Genomic DNA, 15,011 nt, shown 5'->3' with positions numbered 1-15,011 from the left:
GTTAGGCTTGTGTAAGACACTGTTTGGTTTATCCACACATAGTTAGGCTTGTGTAAGACACTGTTTGGTTTATCCACACATAGTTAGGCTTGTGTAAGACCATGGCTGAGGTCTTTGCAGACTCCTCTCTCTATACACCACCATCTCAGTGGTAGTGCTCAGTTACATGACACACAGGCAGATGATAACAATGGTGCTTGATCGATTTTTATATAAATCCATAGGATGGAACCTATGGGGCCTCTCATAATATGAGATTTATGTGTAAATCACAATAGAGCTGAATTGCCAATCTTTGTCAGAATCTGCAGAACAGCATACAGTATGTTTACAGCACGACCTACAATAATTCCACAATTCCAGACTATATCTAGTCGGTATGTATAGGCTTACGGTATACAGTATGTTGTACTACCCTGAACAAAAATATAAACGCAACCTGCAACAATTTCAAAGAAAAGTTTGAAGAACAGTAAATTGAAATAAATTCATTCATCTATGTATTTCATGACGAGCACGCAGATGAGCTTCCATGAGACGGTTTCTGCAGAAATTCTTAGGTTGTGTAAACCCAGTTTCATCAGCTGTCCGGGTGGCTGTTCTCAGACAATCCCGCAGGTGAAGAAGCCAGCTGTGGAGGTCCTGGGTCGGCGTGTACACATGGTCTGCGGTTGTAAGGCCAGTTGGATGCACAGCCAAATTCTCTGAAATGATGTTGGAGGCGGCTTATGGTAGAGCAATGAACATTACATTCTCGGCAACAGCTCTGGTGGACATTCCTGCAGTCAGAATGCCATTTGCATGCTCCCTCAAAACTTGAGACATCTGTGGCGTTGTGTTGTGTGACAAAACGTCACATTTTAGAGTGGCCTTTTATTGTAGCCAAGCGCAAGATGCAACTGTGTAATGATCACGCTGTTTAAAGGTTTTCAGAACACAAAAAAACTGCAGATTATTATACAGTTTAATTTATGGTGCAAAAAACCTTCACATGATGTTACAAGTAGTGATGTACCCAATAAATTACTGGGAGTTTATATATGGAGTATTCAAGTCTCTTTATTTTTTATATTTTATAGTTCATTCACCGTTAGTCAGCACCTCCACACAAAATAATGATTCTGGGTGTGTGTCAGCTCATGTTTTTTTTATTCTACAAGTAGTTCCCAGAACATATTTCGTCTGTTCTTTAAAGGTTCCCCAGAACATATTTTTATATTCTTTTAAAGTTCCTAAAACATTTAATTAGGTTGTCTGAAAATGGTGGGTACATTACAAGAGATTCCCAGAACACAAAATAGGCTCAGTTGTCATGACGTTCATATCATGTTTAAATACTGTTGCACAGGACATTCCTTAATGTTGTAAGACTGTTGACAAAACACCTGGTGTAAGATCTTTAAGGGTTTCCGCAACATGTAATGATGGTAGTTGTCTGGGATGTTGCAAGAATGTACATGTGGTATTCACAAAGGTTGCACAAAACTTTCCCGCGTTGCACAATGTTCAAAGCTTATTTGTTTCATGTTCAAGATAATGTTCTGTTGATGTTCACGCAACATAACTATTCTCTTTTATTGGAGGTCCTCAGAATATTTGAAGAACATTTAGAACATTTTATATAAAAATGTTTTCAGTATGCTCCTTAAAGCATAAGAAAGCAGATTGAAATACATCCCCATTGTGTTTCTCTCCAGATCTATTGGCAATTCGCATTTGGGGACTATTGTCTACACCACTATAAGGTGATGTAGACATTCAACATTTTAATTTCATTCATTGGACATTTGAACAGCATTTAATCATACACAGGTTTTTTTGTTGTCTAATATTGTCAATCAGGACACAGAACACCATTTCTGAGTTATTAAAATGTTCCCATCCTCTTCATATTCTGTGTACTTGTAACACTGTATTTTTTGTACCCACAACCCAATTAAACGATATGGAAACTTTTCAACAACTCAAAGGCTCTCCTGTCAACATTCTTGCAACTTCAAAGGAATGGTTTGTGCAACCTGATACAAACATTATCTGAATGTCAGCAGAACTGGACAGTTTTAGTGTGTTGGGAACATATCTCTTGTCATATTCCCATAGTGTTCCCACAACTTAAAGAAACATTTTGGGAACCTTTAAAAAGAACATACATGTGTATGGGAATTTTAGTTGTAACATTAGGTGAATGTTTTCTGCAGCCTAAAAGAAACATTGCAGATTCACTCGCACAACTGGACAGTTTTTGTGTTTTGGGAACATATCTTTTGGGCTGTCCCCACAATGTTCTCACCAGACTGTTTTCTAAGGAATGTTCTTGCAATTTCAGCATTCAATAATCATCAGCACAAATGGACAGTTTTTGTGTTTTGGGATCATTTGCTGCGACCTAATGAATGTTCTGGGAACTTTCACAGAACCAATTTTGGTTTGCAGGGTGGACACCCAAATGTCTTCAAGTTCAATTAGCCAAATGAATTATTCCCTGTCTGTATTAGCTGTGGCCAGTATGTATACTGATACACAATCACTCCCCGTCTCCATCTCAAATGGCACCTTATTCCCTACATAGTGCACTACTTTTGACCAGAGCCCTTTGGGCCCTTGTCAAAAGTAGTGCACTATAAAGGGAATAGAATGCGATTTTGGGGACGCTGCCCCCGAAGTGTCTCGAAGATATCTCCCCGCCATTAACACCATTTACCTCTGAGACTTTAAGGAATGAGCTTTATTATCTTTATTGTCTTCGAGATGTTGGTGGATAGTAAAGTGGAAGTACATTTCTAGGTTATTTGTTCATGTTGAAGCGTTTCCTTCTCCAACCTAGCTTTTGAGCGCATATTGCCGCGAGAGAGCATAGAGATGGCATTCAGATCATTGAACGCAATACTACTGTATGTGTTTGAATGCGGAATATCAAGTATCTTGACCTTTGATAAGTCAAACTGGCACAATTATGTGCCGGGCACATTATTGCAATTACAGTCGTTTCTCATGGATATTGCTGTGATCTCGTTTTGTTGATTATATTTGATTATTTGTCTGATTTGACTCTACTTTAAACACTCTGGTCATATTAATGTGGAATATTTTGTCATGGCACTTAATCAAATCGCACAATGAAAATGAAATAGAGATGCACTAAATGAATCTAATAGATGGAGGCATAAACAGTGGAGGAGGCACTCTGGCTCTGTATGACAGGGATAGGTCACGGTTGTATTTCCAAAAACTGAACGGACATTCTGAATTCTCTCCCTTTGCATCAACCCAATAGTAAACCCCTATCAGCATCACACACATACAGAACTGTATCGGAACACTCTGACCATTCACATTCTTTTTTTCTGTTATTCAAGGCAGTATATAAGGTTCTCTTTATGGGATATTTATCCATGAAGTCATTTCAAATGCAGTTTTCTATAGCATCTCTTTTCCATGCTTGTCTTCCTTCTGCGTGTTGACATCGTGAGCCTCTGCTCCACAAACATACAGCACAACATCCTCCATGTTCTCTCTTCATTTACCCCCATATTGTGGAGGCTAGTCTTACTCGCCAGGCTCATGGTGCTTACTGTAGATACAGCATCTCTGGAAGGAGAGACTATACTGGACCTCCATTCCAAAATCGCACCCTGTTCCCTATGTAGTGCACTACCTTTACCAGGGCCCATAAAGCTCCGGTCAAAACTGTGTAGGGAACAGGGTGCCATTTGGGACACAAACACAGTCCATTACTGGCTGTTTTGCCAAACAAGACGACGTTGCTTGTTTTTCTGCATAAACGACAGCTACTTCCCCGTTTCAATCAGCAATAATGAGAGCATTTGTCTTGCGGCACGGCAGTGATGGCTCTTATCACTGTGTTCCGTATTAAAGAGGCTTATCACCCTCTGGTTCTATACGCCATCATTAATACCTCTCAGAAGCACAAAACCACTATGTTACCTTTGGGCTCTTCAACTCTTCTTCTTCACCTCAATCTGGAAATTGGGATTGTGGAAAGCGTTTTGGGGGGCGATAGTAGAGGTTACAGGATAGCTCGTTCCGCGCCATTTTCTTAAGGTAAAACTAGGAGGCCATTTTTTTAGAGAGTAAGAGAGAGGTCATTATTTGGAAACTTTTCAAAGCTGCAAAAGATAAGAAAACATTTGCCTTTAAAAAAAAATGAGAACCTGGGTAGTATGAAGGGAGGCCCCTCATTCTTATTCTGTCTCCTCTTTTTTCAGTCTCTTCATCCCTCCATTCCTGTTCGGGTGGGATCAGCAGAAAATACCTGGATGGGTGGGATTCATTAACTGCTCCAACGTTGCAGATTGCCTTGTCACTGCACTCATCTGATCTAAAGATAATTGGATAGTTCCTTATCTTTAGGCCTTCTGACCTGCTCACAATGTATTTTTTTTGCTGCACTCATCACTATACTATACCTCCCTCCTCTTTCTCTCTCTCTCTCTCTCTCTCTCTCTCTCCCTCTCTCTCTCTCTCTCTCTCTCTCTCTAAGACATCCCCCCTTCCCGGGTGTAGTAGACCACCTTGAAGAGCTGGAGGAGAGTTGGGGAGAGTTGGGGTAGTGTTATAATTAGTTATTTTGCTTCAGTGAGTCTTGGAAGAACTTTTAGAGGACATCAAGGATTAGGTGTTGAATGCTTTGAGCAATGGAAAGAGAGAGAGAGATGAAAGAAGAAGAGAGAGAGAGGACTTTATACTAAATATAGGCATCGCTTTTTAATAATCAAGTTTAATCATCACAGTAAAGTGCCTGCTGACAGAATATGTTAAAATGAACATACGCAGATACACTTAAAATAAAACATTCCTGTGACTGATATGTGAGGGACCCATTTCTCGTGGAGAGATTCTCGTGGACAGATGAAACTGCGAGAATCTGTCAAGGCTCGTGTAGAATTATGTGATTACGAGCAGCTGTAATTCCTGGATTTGGATTTTTGTCATTGATTATTTGGACCAATCAGGATTGGGCAAAGGCAGTGCTTAAACTGGTGTGGTGATTTTCAAGCCTGTGTGCGGATAATGAACACTTTACACTAGATTCCACAGCCACAAAGTCAAAATTTGGTAATTTTGTAAAAATGAAAATGGAACATTTCCTTTTTGGCCACAATAAACATGGGTGAAATTAGCGCAAGGGAGGAGTTTGGCCTAGAGTTGCCGTTTGTGAGGGAGGAGACAATCTTTAGTGAAATACTGTAATTTTACTTCTGGGTAATCGAGATTAGTGAAGGACAAGTAGTAGCCTTCTTTCGTAGCGGTGGGAATTTTATTGTTTCGGCGACGGAGACAACCAGGGGCACAACTTTCACGGGGGACAAGGGGGACATGACCCCCTCACATTCTGAAATTGCCAATTGAAATGTTTGTCCCCCCAAGTTGTATCATTGCACTGTGATACAGAAAACGGCATCGGTGTGCTTTAGGACTATGCGTACTCCTCAGAGCGGTCGAATAGGCTGTTTTCTGGTTTCAGCCGGCTGGATTTAGGACCGCTGGGACAACACAGAGTGTATGAACAGAGGCAGCTGTTGTCTGTGTGTGTTTTTCTTTTTCTCAGAGTTGTAAAAGCAAGCAGAGCAGAAACTGGCTACTCTTTATTTGACTGATTTAGCTGGCAAGGTAACTGCTGTTTGACTTAACATAATTTTTATTTATTTATTCCCAGTGCTGAGCTAGTAGTATTTTGGATGTTGGAAAGCAGCAGCTGCTCTTCCTGGGATCCACACAAAACATGAAACATGACATAATACTGAACATTAATAGACAACAACAGCTCAAGGACAGAACTACATCAATTAGAAAATGGCACACGTAGCCTAAATATCAATACATACACACAAACTATCTAGGTCAAATAGGGTAGAGGCGTAGTGCCGTGAGGTGTTGCGTTATCTGTTTTTTGAAACCAGGTTCGCTGTTTATTTGAGCAATATGAAATGGAAGGGAATTCCATGCAATAATGGCTCTATATAATACTATACACTTTCTTGAATTTGTTATGGATTTGGAGATTGTGAAAAGACCCCTGGTGGCATGTCTGGGGGGTAATTGTGTGTATCAGAGCTGTGTGTAAGTTGACTATGCAAACAATTTGGAGCACATGAAGTGATGCAGTCAGTCTCTCCTAAACTCTTAGCCAAGAGAGACTGGCGTGCAGAGTATTTATATTAGCCCTCTGATTACAGTGCAGAGAAAAACGTTCCGCTCTGTTCTGTAGCTTAACTAGGTCTTTCCTTGCAGCACTTGACCACAGAACTGGACAATAATCAAGATAAGACAAAACTAGAGCCTGCAGGACTTGATTTTTGGAGTGTGGTGTCAAAAAAGCAGAGCATCTCTTTATTACGGACAGACCTCTCCCCATCTAAACATCCATTTGATCTATATGTTTTGACCATGACAGTTTACAATCTAAGGTAACACCATCATTTAGTCTCTTTAACTTGTTCAACAGTCATTGTTCATTCATTACCAAATTCAGCTGAGGTCGAGAACTTATGGAATGATTTGTACCAAATACAATGCTCTTAGTTTTAGAGATGTTCAGGAACAGTTTAATAGTTGCCACGCATTCCAAAACAGACTGCAACTCTTTGTGAAGGGTGTCATTGACTTCATTAGCTGTGGTTGCTGATGTGTATATGGTTGAATCATCAGCATACATGGACACAGATGCTTTGTTTAATGCCTTTGGCAGGTCATTGGTAAAAATAGAAGAGTAGAAGGCCTAGAGAGCTGCCCTGCGGTACAGCACACTTTACATGTTTGACATTAGAGAGCTTCCATTAAAGAAAACCCTCTGAGGTTGAAAAGCCATACGTTTTCTCAACAGGTAATGGTCAATAATGTCAAATCTAACAGTACAGCTCCCACATTCTTCTTATTATCAATTTCTTTCAACCAATCATCAGTCATTTGATCGAAAACAATACATTTTCCACCTCTCTCACACTAACTTTAGAAAATTCAAACTTGTAGTGCTTTATATTATTAATTAATTTTTTTGTGAATGAGTGCGATCGCTCACTATTCGTTGTTAGAATTTCCTGCCTAATTTTTCAGACTTTTCCAATGAAGTAATCATTAAAATAATTGGCAACATCAAATGCTTTTGTGATGAATAAGCAATCTGATTCGATGAAAAATGGAGTTTAATTTGGCTTTCTGCCCATAATTTAATTTATTGTACGCAAGTTGTTTTTCCAACATTCTTTATATCATTGATCTTTGCTTCATAATACAGTTTATTATTTTTTGTTGTTGAGTTTAGTCAGTTAATTTCTCAATTTGCAGTACGTCAGCCAGTCAGATGTGCAGCCAGACTTATCAGCCACTCCCTTTGCCCCATTTCAACCACACAGTTTTTTAAATTCCTCATCAATACATGGAGCCTTAACAGTTCTAGCAGTCAGTTTCTTAACAGGTGAATGTTTATCAATACATTCGTCAAGTGCAGCATCTGGATGCTCCTTATTAATCACATCAAACCAACAAATATTTGTAACATCATCCACGTAACAATCACAGCAAAATCTGTTGTATGAGCACACTATTTTAGGTCCAGCTTTTTGAACTTTGGCTTTCCGGGATATAGCCACAATATTGTGATCACTGTATCCTATGGGTACGGATACAGCTTTAGAAAAAAGTTCTACAGTATCAGTAAAAATGTGATCAATACATGTGGATGATCTTGTTCCTGTAGTGTTTGTAAACACCCTGGTAGGTTGATTAATAACCTGAACCAGATCCCGGATTCCAGTGAGAAGCTTCCGCTTGAGTGGACAGCGCATTGTGTGTTTTATTAGTCGGTAGCTATAGCAATGTAAAGTTATTGATCTGTCGGTTTCCCTGGCTAATTCCATAAGTTTCACACTGACACGGTATAAACAGCTGGTTTATGGTAAACAGTCAGTGAACAACACTATGCTCATCATGTCTTAGCAGGATCAGATGGTGACAGGTGTCCCAGCAGGGTCAGACAGCCAGCGAAGACCAGTCTAACAATCAGTGAATCAGTACAACGTTCTATTTTTAGTTGATGGGTAGGCTATGGTCTGAGATTTGGGAATAATGGTAATTTCAATTATTGTGCCATTGATTCTATTCTTGGATAATATATAAATGTACACCAAGGAAATTCTTTGGCATGCCTCATCTGGGCAGGATCAGATGGTGACAGGGGTCTCATCAGGGTCAGGAAGCCAGGGAAGACCAGTCTGTGACGGCGCAGAGGTGAACTTTTTATTCTCTTTGTGCAGTAAATACTGGACAAGCCAGAAGCTTCAACGATTGAAACTATTTTAAGGCCGTCTGACAAACCTCTGAAGTTGATTTCCAAACTGTACTAAGGGTTGATAGAGGCTATTCCAGATGACACAAAACATGTCATACAAAAATGTGAGGAAGACCTGGGAGACGCTATTGATGATGATGAATGGATACAGATATGTTTGAATGCCCGGTCATGTTCATATCATCTCAGACATAAATTACTACAGTTTAGGGCCATCCATAGAACGTACTATATGCCAGTGAAACTGAATTACATGCACTCAGAAATGTTATTCCTCTGCTAGAGGAAAAGAGGACATATTTATATATGTTATGGTCTTTTGAAGGCTGGCTGAACTCTGGCAAGGAGCACACTACCGTTCAAAAGTTTGGGGTCACTTAGAAATGTCCTTGTTTTTGAAAGAAATGCACATTTTTTGATAATTAAAATAACATCAAATTGGTCAGAAATACAGTGTAGACATTGTTAATTTTGTAAATGACTATTGTAGCTGGAAAAGGCAGATTTTTAAATGGAATATCTACATACAAAAAAAGTATTTGATCCCCAGCTGATATTGTACGTTTGCCCACTGACAAAGAAATGATCAGTCTATACTTTTAATGGTAAGTTTATTTGAACAGTGAGAGACAGAATAACAACAACAAAATCCAGAAAAACGCATGTCAAAAATGTTATAAATTGATTTGCATCTTAATGAGGGAAATAAGTATTTAAACCCTCTGCAAAACATGACTTAGTACTTGGTGGCAAAACCCTTGTTGGCAATCACAGAGGTCAGACGTTTCTTGTAGTTGGCCACCAGGTTTGAACACATCTCAGGAGGGATTTTGTCCCACTCCTCTTTGCAGATCTTCTCCAAGTCATTAAGGTTTCGAGGCTGGTTGTTTGGCAACTCGAATCTTCAGCTCCCCCCACAGATTTTCTATGGGATTAAGGTCTGGAGACTGGCTAGGCCACTCCAGGACCTTAATGTGCTTCTTCTTGAGCCACTCCTTTGCTGCCTTGGCCGTGTGTTTTGGGTCATTGTCATGCTGGAATACCTATCCACGACCCATATTCAATGCCCTGGCTGAGGGAAGGAGGTTCTCACCCAAGATTTGACGGTACATGGCCCCGTCCATCGTCCCTTTTATGCAGTGAAGTGAAGATGTCCTGTCCTCTTAGCAGAAAAACACCCCCAAGCATAATGTTTCCACCTCCATGTTTGACGGTAGGGATGGTGTTCTTGGGGTCATAGGCAACATTCCTCCTCCTCCAAACACGGCGAGTTGAGTTGATGCCAAAGAGCTCCATTTTGGTCTCATCTGACCACAACACTTTCACCCAGTTGTCCTCTGAATCAGCAGATGTTCATTGGCAAACTTCAGACGGGCATGTATATGTGCTTTCTTGAGCAGGGGGACCTTGCGGGCGCTGCAGGATTTCAGTCCTTCACGGGGTAGTGTGTTACCAATTGTTTTCTTGGTGACTATGATCCCAGCTGCCCTGAGATCATTGACAAAATCCTCTCGTGTAGTTCTGGGCTGATTCCTCACCGTTCTCATGATCATTGCAACTCCACGAAGTGAGATCTTGCATGGAGCTCCAGGCAGAGGGAGATTGACAGTTCTTTTGAGTTTCTTCTGTTGTTGTCACCTTCTCACCAAGCTGCTTGGCGATGGTCTTGTAGCCCATTCCAGCCTTGTGTAGGTCTACAATCTTGTCCCTGACATCCTTGGAGAGCTCTTTGGTCTCTTTGGTGGAGAGTTTGGAATCTGATTGATTGCTTCTGTGGACAGGTGTCTTTTATACAGGTAACAAGCTGAGATTAGGAGCACTCCCTTTAAGAGTGTGCTTCTAATCTCAGCTCATTACCTGTATAAAATACACCTGGGAGCCAGAAGCAATCAATCAGAAACCCTCGTTAAGATGCAAATCAATTTATAACATTTTTGACATGCGTTTTTCTCGATTTTTTTGTTGTTATTCTGTCTCTCACTGTTCAAATAAACCCACCATTAAAATTATAGATTGATAATTTCTTTGTCAGTGGGCAAACGTACAAAATCAGCAGGGGATCAAATACATGTTTCCCTCACTGTAGGTGTACAGAGGTGTACCTGTTATCAACAACCATCACTCCTGTGTTTCAATGGCACGTTGTGTTACCTAATCCAAGTTTATCATTTAAAAAGGCTAATTGAAATTGAAAACCCTTTTGCAATTATGTTAGCACAGCTGAAGACTGTTTTGATTAAAGAAGCAATACAACTGGCCTTCTTTAGACTAGTTGAGTATCTGGATCATCAGCATTTGTGGGTTCGATTACAGGCTCAAAATGGCCAGAAAAAAATACTTTCTTCTGAAATTCGTTAGTCTATTCTTGTCCTGAGAAATGAAGGCTATTCCATGCGAGAAATTGTCAAGAAACTGAAGATCTCATACAACGCTGTGTACTACTCCTTTCACAGAACAGCGCAAACTGGCCCTAACCAGAATAGAAAGAGGACTGGGAGGCCCCGGTGCACAACTGAGCTAGAGGACAAGTACATTAGTGTCAAGTTTGAGAAACTAACACCTCACAAGTCCTCAACTGGCAGCTTCATTAAATAGTACCCATAAAACACCAATCTCAACGTCAACAGTGAAGAGACAACTCCGGGATGCTGGCCTTCTAGGCAGAGTTCCTCTGTCCAGTGTCTGCGTTCATTTGCCCGTCTTAATATTTTCTTTTTATTGGCCAGTCTGAGAATCCAGCATCCCGGAGTCGCCTCTTCACTGTCGACGTTGAGACTGGTGTTTTGCGGGGGTACTATTTAATAGGCCTCTGTACGCTATTGTAGATATTCCATAAAAAATCTGCTGTTTCCAGCTACAATAGTCATTTACAACATTAACAATGTCTACACTGTATTTCTGATCAATTTGATGTTATTTTAATGGACAAAAAAACAAGGAAAATTCTAAGTGACCCCAAACTTTTGAACAGTAGTGTATGTTATTTTATCTCAGCATGTAGAAGAAACTGTGTAACCCAGCCTTTATAGTGGCTAAGAAATGCATTGGCATTAATTGGAAGGTTGGTTATCCTCCCACAGTGTCACAGTGGATGGCACACATGTCAAGTTATGTATCACTAGATTTGATTTATTATCAGATTAAGGGTATACTGTGCACCTTTCATTAGGTTTGGATGCCTTACATAGAATACTGTATGACAAATTGAGTTTGAATTGAAAAAAATGCCCATGTCAGCGGAGATACTTATTTAGGCAATCCGTAGCTGCTGGACTGTTGGTTGTCACTCTGGCCTTCGCCTAACACACCTGAAACCAATAGTGAATGTTTCACTAAGATCACTCACTAAGCTGAGTGGGGTGTGTTGGGTTTGGGGCGCTACAGGGCCGTGGACCCTTAGGTGCAGGACGGAGCGATCCAGCTCTATTGTGTGCAAGTTAAAAGAGCTCTACAGCACTATCAGGCCTGTGATATGAATTATTGGGCCAGTGAAGCATTTTTTCCTTCTTTTGGCTCTATAGTCCAAAAACGTGCATTTGAAATCATACAATGGCTATGAGGTTAAAGTGCAGACCGACAGCTTTAATTTGAGGGTATCATCCATATCGGGTGAACCGTTTATATATTACAGCAACTGTTTGTACATTGCGCCCCCCCCTCCCCCCCTCCCCTTTCAGGGGAGCAAAAGAATTGGGACATGTTCACTTGTATGTGTATCGAAGTTGTAGAAAGTTCAGTATTTGGTCCCACATTCATAGCACGCAATGACTACATCAAGCTTGTGACTCTACGAATGTGTTGGATGCATTTGCTGTTTGTTTCGGTTGTGTTTCAGATTATTTTGTGCGCAATAGAAATGAATGGTAAATAATGTTTTGTGTAATTTTGGAGTGACTTTTATTGTAAATATGAATAGAATATGTTTCTGAACACTTCTACATTAATGTGGATGCTACCATGATTACGGATAATCCTGAATGAATCGTGAATAATAGTGAGTGAGACAGTTACAGACGCATAAATATCATACCCCCAAAACATGCTTACCTCTCACCATTACAAATAATAGGGGATGTTAGCATTTTTGGAGGGGCATGTTATTTGTGTGTCTCTAACTTTCTCACTCATCATTATTATCCACGATTAATTCAAGATTTTCCATAGTCATGGTATTATCCACATTAACGTAGAAGTGTTTAGAAACATTATATTCTTATTCACAATACAAGTGACCCCAAAATAACACCTAAAGGGTCATATTAGATTGTCCAGAAATGAGGGAGGACCACCAGACCCCCCATAAGGTTGTGTCCCACCCACTAAAACCAAAGTTGTGGCCCTGGCGACAACGGACGGTAGTCACAGCGTCAGGTCAAGGAGTCAGAAAGTGTGTCCCAAGTATAGAACATCTTCAGACAGAGGAGGACCCAATAGAGAACGGGAGAAGTTGTGATTGTAACTTCCCGCTGAGCACAAACGTCAGTTCAACGTCTAGTCTTGATTTACATTTGGTTGAGTTTTCAACTAACGTGACTTCAACGTAAAAAAAAAAAGGTCACCCTGTCATTGGATTTAGGTTAAAAGTTGGGTGAAAGAAAGATTAAATTCCCTTACATTCGTAACTTTTTGCAAATCCAATCCATTTTCAACGTTGATACATTTTTTATTTCGAAAATGATGTGGAAACAACGCTTTTGCCCAGTGCGTTCTGATGTTGGCCTTTTGTCTTGTCTGACGGCCATTTTCCTGTCATGGATTAGCATCAATGATAGCTACGGTCTCAGTCTACAGTGTCTGTGTGTGTCTCTGTGCCAAGGGGTGGGGTGGGTATTCTAGACTCTAAATGAAGGGGAGGCCTTTATAGAGTGTAGGGCCCATGTAGGGGACAGAGGGACAACATTAATCTTAGAGTTCAAGCGTATAGCTGTCACCCTGCTCCCCAGGGGGCCCCAGAGACCAACACAAAGCCCTCTGAACAAATAGGCCTGTGTTCAGGGAGGGAGGTGAGAAGGAATTATGCATTGAGGAGTAAGTCCCACATCCTCTCCTTTTTGCTCCGTTCTCCTTTTTTTCCGCGTTCTCTCTCCATCTTTTCCCTTTTCTCCCCCATCTTTCCTCGCTCCCAACATCTTCTCTTTCCTCTCGCGCCTCTTCCCTCTCCCTGTTCTTTCTCCTTCGTCTCCTCCGTTTCTCCCCTCACCCTTTCTCTCACTCTCCCCTCTTACCTTCTCTCTTCCCTAGTCCCTCTCCTCCTCCCAACGCTCATCTCCCTCTTCCACTCAGACGTGATCCCGTTACCTTGGTAATGCGTAGTGTTCACTCATAGAAACAATCCCGAGTGCAATGCAGGGATTACTGCTCCCTTTCAGAAATCAAAATTCCAATTCTCAGTCCGCCTTTCCCAGGTTCTTCTGCACCCGCCGCATGGCTCACACGGTAATGCAATTAAGATCCATAAGCTTTTCCCAGGAATAAAGGCCTCTGCTGAAAGAAGGATTGTTCCATGCTTCAGCAGGGTTGGGAAAAGGGAAAAGCAGTGTGTGTGAGAAGACGGATGGATGGACTGGTGGAAGGAAGAAAGGTAGGGGATGGCAATCGATCCAATCCCGGCTTCCCCCACTCTCTTCATCTCTGTCATTGTCTTTCTTTCTTTCTTTCTCTGTCTCGCTCTCTCTGTCTGTCTGTCTCTTTCCATCTCTCGCTCCCCCCTTTCTCTCCACCACTCTCTCCCCCCCCCCCCTCTCTCTTTCTCTCTTTTTCTCTTACACAGGGCCTTGGACACAAGATAAAGGCCTTGAAATGTGTCCCTCGCACTCACTCACTGACAGTCACATTAACTCACATGCTATTGTGTTGTCATAGTGTCGCCCAGCCTGCAGATGTTAAGTTAAAGTTACAGCTTCCCAAAGTTCACTTATAGTCCGTGTCAAAGCCAGAATCCTGGTGCTGTCAATGTATATGCCTACTCTCCAAAGCTGCTTGAAACTTGTTCTTGTTAAGCAACTGCGACTTTAAATTGTTTAGGTCTAAGCAGTTCTAAGGCTTGCTTGCACTTTGCAGTGAGGACGTTTCACTCTGAGGTACAGCCTACAGTAGGGCAGCTTTTTTTCAGCTTTGCGTTTCTGTACTTGAAGGTGGATGAGAGGGCTGTGAGGCTTGGAGAATTAGCTGAACTTGCTCAGTTGGAGAGAGAGAGAGAGAGAGAGAGAGAGCGAGAGAGGCGATACAGACGGTACCCTCTTTACATTTCATCCAGATACTGTACACACCCAGGCCACATCCAAGTCTTACTGGTTCACCTCCATCGAGAAAAAGAGACATGGAATTCTAATAAGTTTAGTCTTTTCATATTGTAACTAATAGAGAGGAGCTAGGAGAGGGAGAGAAATAGCATTGCCAAATGTCACCTCTGTGCCAAAATATTTTATTTGGGCTGAAGTCGATTCAAATGGAAGAGGGGAAAACATTTGTTTCCTGTTATTGTAGGCAGACCTAAGTGTTTATGTATAAATATAACAGGTGTTTGTTTCTCAGTCTGATAATTTTGACAGCAATCCTGTTGCATTTGCTAAGTAAGGATTGTCTTTTGTAGAAATGCAGAGTAACACGAAGGAGGAAGCAGGCAAGTGGACAGTGCTGCGAACCGCTAACTGACGGTCGTTTATGTGACCAAACAAACTGCGGTCTCACCTTTGAGTGTGTA

At 41.2% G+C, this 15,011-nt stretch overlaps 1 protein-coding gene across 4 annotated transcripts in view; it reads left to right on the top strand.

Moving 5' to 3' along the window:
* lrp8 (low density lipoprotein receptor-related protein 8, apolipoprotein e receptor) overlaps positions 1–15,011 on the top strand; it is a 257,502-nt gene that overhangs the window by 64,273 nt on the left and 178,218 nt on the right. The gene's annotated exons all lie outside the window — the stretch shown is intronic.

This window comes from Oncorhynchus tshawytscha, linkage group LG01 (genome assembly GCF_018296145.1).
Source record: "Oncorhynchus tshawytscha isolate Ot180627B linkage group LG01, Otsh_v2.0, whole genome shotgun sequence".
Taxonomy (NCBI): Eukaryota; Metazoa; Chordata; class Actinopteri; order Salmoniformes; family Salmonidae; genus Oncorhynchus; species Oncorhynchus tshawytscha.
The sequence above is the reverse complement of the archived record's forward strand: the minus strand, read 5'-3'. Positions and strand labels throughout refer to the sequence as shown.